Genomic DNA, 15000 nt, shown 5'->3' on the forward strand with positions numbered 1-15000 from the left:
GAGATTAGGATTCAGTTTCCTAGGACCATATTTTTTATTCAGGAGCCTCTAGCTTAGAGTCAGACACACGGTAGATGCACAAGACACACTCATTTGTGACTCAGCCATAAAGCCTCATTGGGCTCATAATCACAGGTTATTTATTACTTTTAAGATAAGATAAAATGTTTTCCATATTTAATTTCACATGAGATATATTTTCTCTGAGGTTTTTTTTTCATTTAGAAAAAAGTTGGTAAAAATATGCAAGAAGCATATATCTTAAACAGATCTTGGGATTAAAAGCCAATAAACAACCCACTTTTTACAGAACACTGCATTTGACCTAAGGGGAAAAAAATCACACAATTATTTTTACTCCCAGTTGAACTACAGGAAATCAGAATGATGGAGGTGAACAAGCCAGAAGCAATAACCATTTTAATCAAGATTATCATTTTTAAATCTTGTTCTACCTTTTATTTTGTTGGCACATAATATTTCACATGTTCACGGGATATATGTGAGAATTTTTTACATGTATAGAATGCATAATGATCGAGTCAGGGTAGTTGGGGTATCCATCACTTTGAGTATTTATTGTTTCTATGTGTTGGTAACATTTCCAGTCCTCTTTTCTAGCTACTTTGTAATGTTGATATCCTTTGAGAGTCATGAAAAAAGTGGGAGGATATTTCAGTTGCATTTTCTTCTTCATCAGTGCTTTTTCCCCTTCAGTGATAAGTATTGTAATTGATCTCAATTACTAGTATCTTGATTTTCAGTGGTGAAATGTAATCATTAGTTGTCGTTTATAAATTGTCATTAATTCTCTTGTTATATTTAAATTTTTAAATTCACTTCAATGTAACAAATATTGACTATACTCTTACTACCACCACCTTCTCAGATTTACTTGATTGCTTACAAGATTCCTGTCTATAAACAGTGTCCTAGTTAGAACCTCAACTGTTCTGTTTCCAACACCTAATGCAGTGAATGAATGAGTAGATAGTATGAAGAATGTTCCCTATCTTGGAAATGTAAGATGAGTGTAAATACTTATCTCTGATACAAGAGAAAATATAAAAAGAACTTTAAAGAAGGTAGGCTGGGTGCAGCAGCTCACGCCTGTAATCCCAGCACTTTGGGAGGCCGAGGCAGGTGGATCACGAGGTCAGGAGTTCAAGACCAGCCTGGCCAAGATGGTGAAATCCCGTCTCTACTAAAACTACAAAAAATTAGCTGGGCATGGTGGTGGGCACCTGTAATCCCAGCTACTCTGGAGGTTGAGGCAGAGAATTGCTTACACCTGGAGGGGCGGAGGTTGCAGTGAGCTGAGATTACATCACTGCACTCCAGCCTGGGCAACAGAGCGAGACTATGTGTCAAAAAACAAAAGTAAAAGTATTGTGAAAAAGTAATCACATTATTTCTGATAGTATTTGTCCCACAAATGCATCTTAAAATGAATTAAATATTTCTCTGCTTTTAAACTCTAAAGCAGCTAATAAATCACCACAGATTCCATAGAAAATATTTCAAGATAACTTGCAAATTCATAAATCAGTAAGCTAGGTTTCTCAAAGCTTAAGTAATCCATGAAAATATTGAGAACACGGAACATTTGACTTTGTAAATCTTGAAAGAGAATTAATTTTATGACAAAATTAAAGTATGTAATTATAAATATGGATTTTAATGTAACTTACTTTTATCTTCTCTACCCCATGTTCTAGTTCCACAGTTCTTTAGAACACTGATATTTCCTAGCAGCAGAGCAAATTAAACACGAGAACAGTTAACTAAAAATCACTTGAACTCGCTATAACAAAATATCAACTGTAGATTTAGACTTCAAGAAATATAAAACTATGACTCCCATTGACTATAATATTAATTGTTGAAAATGTTATTAATGTAGAACTTATCATCAATCTAGGCAACTAAAACTTACAGTGATACAGTGATATTCCTCTAACATTTAGACTATCAATTAAAATAATTAATTTTGTGTTCTTTCTGGGAAAATAATTTTATTTTAGAAGACAAATGAATGGTAGACATGGTACACATTTTGTTCTTATGATACTCTTGGACAGCCAAGATCTAGGGAAAAAATACAGTGAAAATGTTTCTTAAAATTATGATTGAAAATGCAAAATCTTCAAAGCCATCTTCAAAATCTGAAGTAATGGACATTGCTATGGCTTAAATATTTGTGCCCTCCAAAGCTCATGTTGAGATTTAATTGTCATTGTAACGGTGTTAAGAGGTGGGGCCTTTCAGACGTGATTAGGCCTTGAGAGCTCAATCCTCATGGGCGAGTTTAAAACCTTAATAAAATGGATTTTGGGGAGTAAGCTCTCTTTCTTGCCCTTCTGTTCCCGGAACCTAGCCAGGTCCGGCTGCAATTTCTCATGGCCCAATAAGGAGAAGCAGACAAACTAGGAAAGAAGGGAATTTATTGCTGTAACCAGGCTGAGGGAGTAGGTCAGTGATAATTCCACCAGACCAACTCAAAGTGTGACAATTTTCTTAGTGCTTATGTAGGTTGGGGTCATGTGCCAACGTGCAGCATTCGCCTAAGTCTATTGGTAACTGATTTTGTTTCAACTGGAAGGTCAGAGGCAGAAAAGTACTTGCTAAGTTTGATTAAACAGTGAAGTCCCCAGTACCTTCAAGCCCTGTCTACTGTGGTACTGGAGTGATTATTTCTATCCTATCTCCTTGTCAGCATGTCCAGAGAGCTGCCTTAGACTCTCCGATAAATCTGTTCAAACAGCTGCCTCTGTTACCTTGACTCATCTCAGATTTCATCAACCAGAGACGGGTCCTAGAACTAGGAATGTAAGGCTGTCTCTATCATTTCCCCTTGTTCCAGCACGGGAAAACCCATGCAAAACTCCTACTGACCATATGTTTCATTTCTAGCTTTGATGTCTGGGCACTGCTTTCCCTAGGTTTAACTATTCACTCAATGTTAAGGCAGTGCTATGGAAATTTGTCTATGTAACTGGGGTGCTAGGCGGGCCTGTCTGTGTGACTGTCATGCAGGCCTGTCTGTGTGATTGCCAGGGAGAACTGGCCTGCCACACTTCCACCTTTGACCATGGGATAGTGGTAAAGTAAGAAGGCCCTTGCCAGTGGCCAACTCCTCAAGCTTAGACTTCACAGCCTCCAAAACTGTAAGAAAACAAATTTACATTTATTATTAATTACCTAGTCTCAAGTATTCTATTACAGTAGCACAAAACGGGCTAAGACAAAAAATTGGTGGCCAGATGTGCGGCTGTTGCTATAATAAATACCTAAAATGTAGAAGCAGCTTAGAACTGAGTAAAGGGGTAAAGGCTGGAAGAATTTGGAGAACAGGCTAGAAAAAGCCTAGATTGATGTAAATAAAGAGTTAAGGACAATTCTTGTGAGTGCTCAGAAAAAGATAATTGTAGAGAAAGACGGAAACTTCTTAGAGATTACAGTTGACCTTCCATGCCCATGGATCCCACATCTGTGGATTCAACCAAACATGGATAAAAAATATTTGGGAAAAAATTCACAGTGTTCCAAAATGCAAAACTTCAATTTGCAGTGTGCCAAGTACAATGTTGAATACTGTACTGTTGAAGTAATGTGTAAGCTTTGTATTAGGTAGTATAAGTAATCTAGAGACGATTTAAAGTATGCATATGAAAGGATGTGCCTAGATTATATGCAAATACTATGACATTTTACATAAGAAACTTGAGCACTCATGAATTTTCATATCAATTGGGGATCTTGGAACCAATTCCTTATAGATACTGAGGGACAGCTCTACTTAGTGATCATGACCAGAATGTTGATAGAAATAGAGACAGTAAGGGTAATTCTGATGAGGTCTCAGATGGAAATGAGGAACAAGGTATTGGGAACTGGAGAAAGAATACCCTTATTATAAAGTGGCAAAGAACTTGGCTGAATTATGTCCCTGTTCGAGTGGCAGAGAATTTATGAGCCATGTACTAGGATATCTGGCTGAAGAAATCTATCAGTAGCAAAGCACTGATGGAACTGCACAATTTCTTCCAATAGCATATAGCAAAATTCAATAAGAGAGAAATCATTGAAAGATAGAATTCATAATTAAAAGGGAAGCAGGCTGGGTGCAGTGGCTCATGGCTGTACTACCAACACTTTAGGAGGCTGTGGCAGAAGAATTGCTTGAGCCCATGAGTTCAAGACCAACCTGGGCAACATGGAAAAACCCTGTCTCTACTCAAAAACAAAACAAAATGCAACAAAAATTATCCAGGTGTGACGGTGTACACCTGTGGTCACAGCTACTCAGGAGACTGAGAAGGGAGGATTGCTTGAGCCCAGGTAGTGCAGGCTGCAGTGAGCCATATTCATGCCACTGCACTCAAGTGAGGCCCTGTGTCAAATAAATAAATAAATAAATAGGAATCAGATATAAAAAAAAAATTGGAGCATCCCCAGCCTGGCCATGTAAAGAATAAAAATATGTTTGGGAGAGAATACAAAGGGTATTCAAAGGCCAAGCAACTCTTTGATGAGATTAATATGAATAGAAAAAAGATTCTAAAGGCATTTCAGAGATATTTTAGGCTGTCCTTCCTATCTCGAGCTAAGAGTTCTAGAGCCTTGAGGCTAGAATGGCTTCAGGGGACAATCATGGGGAGCCAATGGGGCCTCAGGCCTTGCTGTCTTGGCCACTCCAGTTATGGCTCAAGTAGACCCAGATGTGGCTTCACCTGCTACTCCAGAATGTATAAGCTGTAAATCTTGGCAGTGTCCACCTGGTGCTAATTTTCAGGTGCACAGTACAAGAGCTGTAGAAGCATGGCTACCTCCAACTAGATTTTAAAGTACATACTAAATAGACTGGAGGCCCAGACAAAAAACTGCAGCAGTAGTTGGAGTCATTCCAAAGAGTCTCCACTGAGGCAGCGCCTAGTGGAGCCAGCTCCAAATCCCAGAACGATGGAGCTATCAGAGTGCAAAGCCAACCTGAGAAAGCCACAGGCATTCTACTCCAATATGCAAAAGCAGCTATGTGGGCTGTAGTCAGCAAAGCCACAGGAGCAGGGCTCAGCCCCTACCACACCACCCCTACCACAGTGTGTCCAGGAGGTGAGACATAGAGTTAAGAAAGGTTATTCTGGAGCCTTAACACTATCAAACAACCTGTTTCATGTTGTTTGCCCTGCTTGGTTTTAGACTTACTTGGGATCTGTTTGTCACTTCTTCCTTCTTGCCTATGAGAATGTCTATCCTATGCCCATCCCACCACTGTATTTTGGAAGCATATAACTTGTTTAATTTACAGGTTCACAGCTGAAGGGGATTTGCTTCAGGATAAATTATGCCTTGAGTCTCACTCATGTCTCATTTAGATGAGACTCTGGACTTCGAACTTATGAGTCGGTGCTGGAACGAGTTAAGACATTTAGGGATGAAATTAATCTATCTTGTGTGTGAGAGGGACATGAGTTTTGGGGGGCCAAGCACAGAATGCTATGGTTTGAATGTTTTTCCCCTCCAAAATTGATGTTGAGATTTGATTGCCATTGTAACAGTACTAAGAGGTGTGGCTTGTAAGAAGTCACTAGGCCATGAGGACTCCAGCCCAATAGGTAGGTTTAATGCCTTAATGAAAGTGTTGTCAGGAGTTGAATTTCTCCTTTGCCCCCCTGCCTTCTGCCAAGGAAAGATGAAGCAAGAAGGCTCTCTCCAGATGCCAGCCCCTCAATCTTGAACTTGTCAGCTTTCAGAAAATAAATTTCTCTTCATTATAAATTACCCACTCTCAAGTATTCTGTTATAGCAGCACAAAACAGACTAAAGCAGATGCTTACCCATCTATTCATTCCACAATTATTTATTAAGTTAATGTTGACTATTCCCTAGGGACATTGTAGTTAATAAAATGTTCCTTTGTATTTACTTCGTTTTGCCTTTTGCTTATTTAGAGTGCAGGTAGAAATTGTGAAACATACTTCCAATTACCCTTTAAAAGCATCTGTTGTGTTTTGTAAAGTAACTCTTAAAGGTTTTCTCCTTCCCCCAAACAGGCACTCAGTTACTTGAAAGAATTAAATGACAACAGAAACAAACTCTTCGATTTAAAGTTTCAAACTATTTACCCCAACATTTCTGGAGCAGTTTAAAAACATATATATTTTTAAAACACATATCAGAATTTAAGTATTTGATATTTTTACATACTTAGCTTTTCATAAGTCCATTTTAATGGTGCTTTTTATTGTATGATAGGATAATACTGTTTGCTCTACTTCGTAGATTAAAAGACCAAAACAGCATTATCCAGAAATTAAAACTAAACTTGTATTCTTTTTCTCCAGGCTATTAGCCCAGTGGAGGAAAGAAAGAATATTCTGTTAGAACAACACATAGCTGGGTCCTTTGTCACACTGGAAGAAATGAAATAGGCTTTATCCAAATAAGAAAGCGCTATTAAAGATATCTCCTACCTAGGTAGGAGATTGAATGGTCCTCAAGAAACAATCCACAGCTGCAAATTTTAGTTAGCACAGTAAATATTGGTGATATTTTCCATATGAAACTTTGGTGATTAAGGACACGAGAGGGAAGGTGTTTTATACATTTTCTTTTTAATTTCCTGGATCCAGTGTGCTGGGGCAAATGGCTCACCAAATCAGAATAAATCAGAACAGAGAATTAGTGAACTAGAAACAGTGCTGCTGCTATCTCGGAGCAGTGGTTTTCAAAACCTTTTTACAAATTAGAGGCTTCTTTCTTCTAAGAAAATCTTATCCCTAAAACCCCAAAGGTAAAACATATTGAAACAAAAATAATGATAAAAAATAGAGATGCTTTGTTGATGCTTTAGATAGAGTAATTGGAGGTCTCAAAAGGACAAATGCTTGAAAATTCATTAGGAAACCAAGCTCTTTGGGATTCACTTTGCAAAATGCTCATGGGGTCCAATCCACTTATTCTATTCAGGGAAAAGCAATGAGCTTACGTGACATCATCCACAGTCATGTAGCTGGTGAGTAGTGAACTAGGTTTCCTTACCTGTGAACTAGGGTTCCTGAACTTTCCATCTCATGTATTTTCAGTACCTCTGATTTCATCCTATCTCTCCAGAGTAGACAGGTGTTGTAAGAAAACATTTAACTGATATGCAGACAGCCCACATTTGCCTTCACAAATTCAAATTCAATTTATAGCAAGAAAAAATAATCAAGAATAAATGTTCTTCTTATCTTTTACAGGAGGAAAGCATTGTTAATACAATAATGTATTTATTGGAAGGAATGATCCATAGCAAGGTCACAGGCAAAATAATTGTAATACAGACTTTTTTCTGTGTTCTTCACCATCATCAAGACTGTGGTTGATGCTTACAGTGCAGTTAATTAAAACATTGAGATAATCATAGGTTTGATTTTTGTGTGGATTGCATTGCAGGTTCCTCTTTGGCCTTTAATTAAAGGAGCTATTATCTTTCAGATACTAAAGACAAGAGAGTGTTGATGGATTGGTATCTTAAATATTGAAAGCCTGTTAAAAGCAGATACTGTAATTATGATGGCTGTTATCAACTTTACATATAAAGTATTCATATAGTATCCTGCTGTTACCGTGAATAATAAATACTTAATAGACAGTTAAATGTCATGATTCTATTTCAATTTTTATGCGTTTTTAGCCCCCTCTTTTCTCTTCCTTATTTTTCTGTCAATACTTTTAAAGTTGGTCTTGTTAATGCCAAGTTAATGGTCAAGTTTATTCTCAGAGTTAGTATTTATAACTCTAATTACCTAAGTACAGGAGTGGTGAGTTCTGGAGCCTGAATAATTGAAATGATTGGGGCCTGGAGGACAGCCATAGACAAAATGATACTTATTTAGAAAATGTCAATAATAGGCATATCTTAAAATAAAATTATTGAATTATTTATTAAAACAATATGTCTGTATGTATTTGCAAAAATTATTCACTGTGTAATAAGAGAAAATGCAAGGATGTTAAAATACACAATACAAATTTTTTACAGCTTACAAGAGAGAAAAATGAAATTTTAGAAAAGATATCCACTATTTACAAAATGTAAATATTTTGCTACAAAAAAAGTCACGGAAATAAAAATTGTATTATAACAATGCATAACTGAATCAGAAAAAAAAAACAGTACTTCCCTGAAGTTCCATGGGGTGAGTACAAAAAGCTTGTTGTTTCTATAGCACCAAGAGGTGCGTAAACCAGGGTGGAGCATTAAACAAACAGTCCTAGCTCACCTGTTTGGATTTATTTAAAAATTTATAAGCCAGTATTCAAGTGCTATGTAATTATGAAATATAATTAGTCAGTTTTATATGCACATTGAGTTGGGAAGATTAAAAATGCATTCTGAAATCAGAATCTCCAGAATCATAGCATCTCCAGCCACAATGAACTTTAAATGGCATCTAATCCAATGGACCCTGATTCTCAAATCCTTCTCATAACTTACCAGCCTATTGAGCATTTAACCCTTGTCTGAAAACCTCTAATGGTGGAATAGAACAGTTAAATAGAGGCAAGTGCAGGGTTTAAAGTTTCTGTCAATAAAATTATCTAATCTTCATTTTTTATCAGGTCCTTATTATATACTGTGATATTCCAGCTGCACAACAAAGAATCCATCACCTGCTCACAAAAAAAAAAAAAAAAAAAAAAAGATACTGAGAAGTTTAAGCACAATAAAGTAGATAATTATACACAGGCAAACACTTTTTCCCACAAAGCATTCTTTTAAGGATATGCCAGAGGATCTTGAAAGATCTTTGAAGAGCTGTGAATTGATAGAAATACAATCTTGGATTTATTTTTTAATCATTTACTGGTTAATAAAATTCCTGCTTTCAATGTAGAATTACAGCTTTTAACTGATCCTACTTTATTGTAGATTTGCATAAAGAAGAAGACAATCTAATGTAATATCTGAAAGCAAAACAAAGAGAAAAATAATAGTTCGAGGTCTGAATTATATTCCTCTACCTTTTGATATGCATTGCCAAATTTCCTGTAAGATATCCTAATATATTTATTTAGAATCTACAATTCTATGTAAATATTAACTTTCTTAATGTTGTGATTTACTTTTAAGAATCTGGCAACTTAAATTCATGACTACTTAAAGAATCACTTTATCCTTATGTATCTAAAGACATGAAAGTCTTATTTCCTAAGGAATAATGGGACCAAAATTTTTTCAAGCCACTTTACTGAAGTCATTATTTTCCCTGTAACTCAGAATACATTAACTCCAGTATCAAAATGTAGCCATTATGATTCTTCATGTTTTCATGACTCTCTAAACTGTGTTGTTAATCATTTTGTGGTAAATCTTTTCAGCAAGACTATAGTGACCAAAGTTCATTAAAATCATCAAGATGTGGAAAAAAATAACACTGGGTTGCATTAAAAAAGGAAAACACCCCAAGTTAACTCTTGCAGATAGCCTATTGTCGAAGATAGGTGAGATAAATAATTTAGGACATTCATTTTACATTTTCAAATTAGTAATGTATATTCTGTGGCTTTCTATTTATATAGAGATCCATATGGGCTACTGTGAAAAATACATTTGTTAAAATACATTATCAAATTATTTAAATAATAAAATTGACTTTAAGTCAAGTTTTGCTCATTCACACGTATTTATTGAATGTTTCACTATATACCAGCTACTGTTTTGTTAATCAGCGTTTTTGAGGTATATGTTACATTCACTAAAATAAACTCATTTTTAGTGTGTAGTTCAATGAATTTTGATAGATGCATAAACTTGTGTAACCACCACCGCAATCAAGAGACAACACATTTCTAAAATACTTTCCCCCCCCACCCTCTGCTCCAAGCAATCATTGATTTACATTCTGTTATATGTTAGTCTAGTCTATTCTAGAATTTCATAGAAATAAAATTATTCAAGTGGTGTTATTTTACATATTGCCTTTTTCTATATTTCTCTTTCCAAGCACAATATTTCTGAAATTAATCCATAGTTTTGCATTTTGGGAGCTCATTTCTCTCTGTTGCTGAGTACTCCCATCCTATGAAGTTCTCTATTCATCTGTTTTAAAGATTTTTTAACTGTTTCCAATTTTAAGCTATTATGAACAAAGTGTTATGAATATTTGTGAATATATCTTTGTGTGATCATATGTTTGTATTCTCTCGATAAATACTTAGATTGCTGAGTCATATAATAAACTTGTTTTTAGCTTCCAGTCACTGCTTTAAGCTCCTAAAGTGCAGGGGTTTATTTGTTTGTTTTTAAGAAAAAGCCGATGTTTCAGCTCTTATTCAACTTACATGAAAACTTAATTGAACTTACATAAAAAAATTATCCAATGCTTTATATATATGTGTGTGTTTGTATGTGTATATACATATATATAAATACACTCAGACATATGCTATCTCAGTAATAAAATACTGAGCCTAGGCTAACTCAACATAGCCTTCGCTTTTTCTAATTGAATAAATGCAAGGTATATTAATTTTGTGTGTGTGTGTGTGAGATGGAGTCTCGCTGTATCGCCAGGCTGGAGTGCAGTGGCGCTATCTCGGCTCGCTGCAACCTCCGCCTCCCGGGCTCAGGCAATTCTCCAGCCTCCTCCTGAGTAGCTGGGACTACAGGCGGGCGCTACCACCCCCAGCTAATTTTTGTTCTTTTAGTAGAGACGGGGTTTCACCATGTTGGCCAAAATGGTCTCAATCTCTTGACTTCGTGATCTGCCCCCCTCAGCCTCCCATAGTGCTGGGATTACAGGCGTAAGCCACTGCACCTGGAGGGTATATTAATTTTTTATTGCTCCATAACAAATTACCACAAATTCAATGGTTTAAAGCAACACATATTTAACATCTCAGTTTCTGTGAGTCTAGATACAACTTAGCTTGAGTTTCTTCTCAGGATCTAATAAGGTTTAAGGTGTTTACCAGCCTGCATATCTTTCTAGAGCTTGGGATGCCCTTCCAAGTTTATGTGGCTGTTGACAGAAATTAGTTCCTTGTGGTTGGAGGACTGCATTCCCCATTTTCTTGCTGGCTGACACCTAGGGACTGAGTTCAACTACTAGAGGGTGCTCACGGCTCCTTGCCACATGGCACTCACAGGACAAGGCAGTTCACTTTCTAGAGATCAGTATGAGAATCTCTCTGACCCCAGGGAGGGCCCCAATCCCTCTCTTTAAATTACTCACCTGTGTAGGCCAAGCCTACCCAGGATAATCGCCCCTTAATATACTCAAAATCAACTGATTAGAGAGCTATTAATTTTATCTCAAAATGTCCTTTGCCATAAAATGTATCATAGTTATGCAAGTCACACCCTATCATATTTACATCCTACCTATATCCAAGGAGAAGAAATCATACAGGGCATATACATCCAGGGTCGGGTATCCCAGGGATCATATTATAATTCTGCCTGCCACACAGGGTAATATGTTGAACTTATTCAAGTTGGTTTACCCTATTCTCTCCACTTTTTCTCTTAGTTTGAATGGTTACATTTCTGAGCTGAACCAGAGTGGTTCAGAGAGTTTGCCACACAGGTGAAGGACTTAAACTTCCATTGACCTAGAAGGATCATGCCACACATGTCTTTATTCTGTTTTTAGGATGTTCATTGTAATCACTTCAACCAACCATCTTAAGAAAAGCCTTTTGAAAATATATATATGAGTCATTTTCTAGTTATAGTAATAATGTTTTATGACATTACATTTATTTTGGGGGTTGTTCCTTTAGGCTTGTCCTCTGAAAGTTATTGAAATGAATTTAAATCCACTCTTAGTCATCTGCTACATTAATAATATTGTCCTCCTTTATGGCATATTTATTACACATATATCAAGAGACACAAGTCACTCTGGATGAACCAGCAGGCTACAAAAGAAATAGCAAGTAGCTAAAAGAAGACTGAAAAAGATGAACCATAAAGAACTCTCTGTCTCTCTTTCTTTCTCAATACTAAACCAAGTAAAACTCCTAATTTGAAACATGATGAGATGGTTTATTTCTTAAGCAAAATCCTTAATATCATCTGGTTAAACACATACATAAAATTCTGAAGCATGTCTAGTGAGTCCTCATTAGGTCCAAGAGATACAATTTATTCCAAATAAATTCTGCACATTGGTAGAGATTTGGAAGTGGCTTCTCTAATCTATCCAACGAATCATAAATGCTATGCTAGGCCTTAATGCTAGGTTTTTGGATCATAGCAAGCACTCTGTTTGGTCTCTCCATATTTGCTTCTGTTCCTAGTTTGGGAATAAGTTTCAGGTGTTGTGTGTGAAAAAGAAAAAGAGATAAGAACCTCCAAAATTATCTGGCACCAAGATACAGTTTCGGAAAAAAAAGAAAGTCAAGCCTTTTTCAATACAATTAATAACCTCTTCATGATTTAACTCTTATAACATATTATATTATTAAAAATAACATGATCTAAAATACTGAAAACTGACTTCTATTGGGAAATGATGAGTATATGAGGAAAGGGGTATAAAGAAGAAAAGAGAACCTAATCATTTTACCACAAAATGTTAGAAATTCAAAACAATTATGAATGGAAAGACCCAACTTCATAATGAATGCCCAGGAATCGTTTTAGAGACCCCCTTTTTTAACTTAAGTGTTCTGAACTCTTCAAAATTGAAATAAATGCTGTTTTATAATCTTCTGTGCTAAATGCACAAAAGGGGAAAGATACCTATTCTTTTTATTTTCATTTGGAAAATATTCCATCAAAGAAAGTTGTACCTCAAGGAGAAAATACAAAGTCAGAAATCCAAATTAATGCATTTCTAAAAAATTCTATATTATCTACATTAATTTTAAAAGTTGTATAAATTATTCAACAGAACATTTCACAATGAAAACATTTGTGTTTATTTTAGAATCTCTTTCGTATTTACAGTATAATATTGACCAAAAATGAAATGTAAAATGTTTTTAAGTTACCAAGATCCAATCTCTGTAGTTTAAAAAAAAAAAAAATTGAATCAACAATGGAGGCCCACGTATATGTCTGACCTTTTGAAAGTGTAACCAAAATTATTTAACCAGGAATGAAAGATTTCACTATGGCAGACTGATAAGAATGTTGACTTCCCAGTCTTGCAGATCTACTCCTTATGACCCCATGCACATCGCATCCTGCCTATGTTCCAAAACATCATCACAAAGATTCTTTCTGCGCCTAGTAAATTTGGCACAAATTGAGACAAAGAATTTAAAAAGTACTTTTTTTTTACTTTTATTTTTATTCCTTTTGCCTATTACATGAAAAATAGTCAACGGGAAAACAGAGACTATCAATAACAAAAGAAAACAAATATAAAACAAAAACAATAAACCACCAAATCAAAGCAGAATTATCTAAACTGAATGGACATGATCTAAAAGAACTGTTAAAGGAATGTCTATGGTTGATTGAAATTTGATTTTAATTTTCCTAATTGTCAAATACCTACAAATTATAATGCCACAGGAATTAAAACACATGTAAACTGAATCCAAAGTATGCATCTGAAAACCAGTTCCATCACTTCCTAATTATGTAACTTCAAATGAGTTTGATCCTTTTGTGTCACAATGTTCTCATTCTAAAATGAGGGTAAAAGAAACCTACATTACAGGGTTGTTTTATAATAATATATAGAAAGATCCAGGGAATACCTGGTTGAGACTGCATATCAGTGCATACATTTTATCTATATTATTTTTTAAACATAAACTTAGAACTGTATTAAAAACATTCTAAGAATTGTCAAATGTTGGCTTTTAATATGTTTTCAGAGTTTAGAAATAGGTGTATTTGTGCCCTTTTAATTTCTTTCCTAATGAGTAAACATATTTCTTATATATCTAATAATTTTATTAAAAACTCATGCATTACTTTAAACTTGTATTTTTGTAAAAATAAATACATTTCATAAAATTTGGAAAATGGAGAAAAAATATGATCATCTTATATTCTAATGAAGATAGTGGGAGAGAAAAAAGACATGTTCTCTTGCAAGGTCTGACAGGAGCTAGTTTTCCTGGCACAGTATTCCCTCTTTTTAGGAGGTGTCACTAGCTAACGAGAGTGCTGCCCATCTCTTTCGGTTGAGTGTAGGAATATGTAAAGAAAAACCAAGTAGAACTTCTAGAAATAGAAAAATATTGTCTGTAATCATAAAAATTAATTGAGTGGATTAAACAGCAGGTTACACAACAATAAGTAGAGTGAGAGTACTTGGAGGTAGAGCCGAAGAAGCTATTCAGATTACAGAGGGATAGAGGGATACAATCTATAAACGAGAAGTTAATAAAAAAGGATAATAGAATGGAATAGAATAACAGAGTGATAAAATTGGAGTGTCCAAGAAATGTCCAAGAAAAAAGAGTAGGTAAAGGACCTCATAAGAAGATATAATGGCTCAAAAATTGCCAAAATTTATGAAGAATATAAATCTTTAGATCCAAACATCAGTCAAATCTAAAACAATATTTACGTGTATTTAAAGATAAATTATATAGCTACATACATATTATAAATAGATTAAATTCATCTGGGTACACCACTATATTACATATGATACATTGCATTTCATAGATTGTATCTCAGATAAAAAAGAGATCAGAATCAAACTACCGTACTTCAAAGATAGTATCTCTCTGAAAGAAAAGAAGATTACCCAAAAGAACATGGTACAATTATCATAAAGACAAGCTAAAGGTATATCAGGAAAATGAAAACTGAATGAGTACCCAGAAAAATCTCACTAACATACCTTCTCAAGGATAAACCACAGGAAAAAAAAAAATGTGACCCCAAAGAAGACACTGAAATTCAAGAGGTAACATCAGCCAAAGTAATTAGTAAATCTATGGATAATTTTAAGTAAGCATTCAATATATAATAATAATAAAAAATAAAGTTAGAGAATCATAATGGGATTAAAATACTGGATAATATTGACTTACAAG

At 35.1% G+C, this 15000-nt stretch overlaps 1 long non-coding RNA gene across 1 annotated transcript in view; it reads left to right on the forward strand.

Moving 5' to 3' along the window:
* The window catches only part of LOC105515249, a 21704-nt gene extending 11934 nt beyond the window's left edge, over positions 1–9770 (forward strand). The window contains exon 2 of the long non-coding RNA XR_001002287.1: positions 8608–9770. This is a non-coding gene — a long non-coding RNA (uncharacterized LOC105515249). The remainder of the gene's footprint in view (positions 1–8607) is intronic.
* Positions 9771–15000: the final 5230 nt, after the last annotated feature.

This window comes from Colobus angolensis, unplaced genomic scaffold (assembly GCF_000951035.1).
Source record: "Colobus angolensis palliatus isolate OR3802 unplaced genomic scaffold, Cang.pa_1.0 Scaffold257, whole genome shotgun sequence".
Taxonomy (NCBI): Eukaryota; Metazoa; Chordata; class Mammalia; order Primates; family Cercopithecidae; genus Colobus; species Colobus angolensis.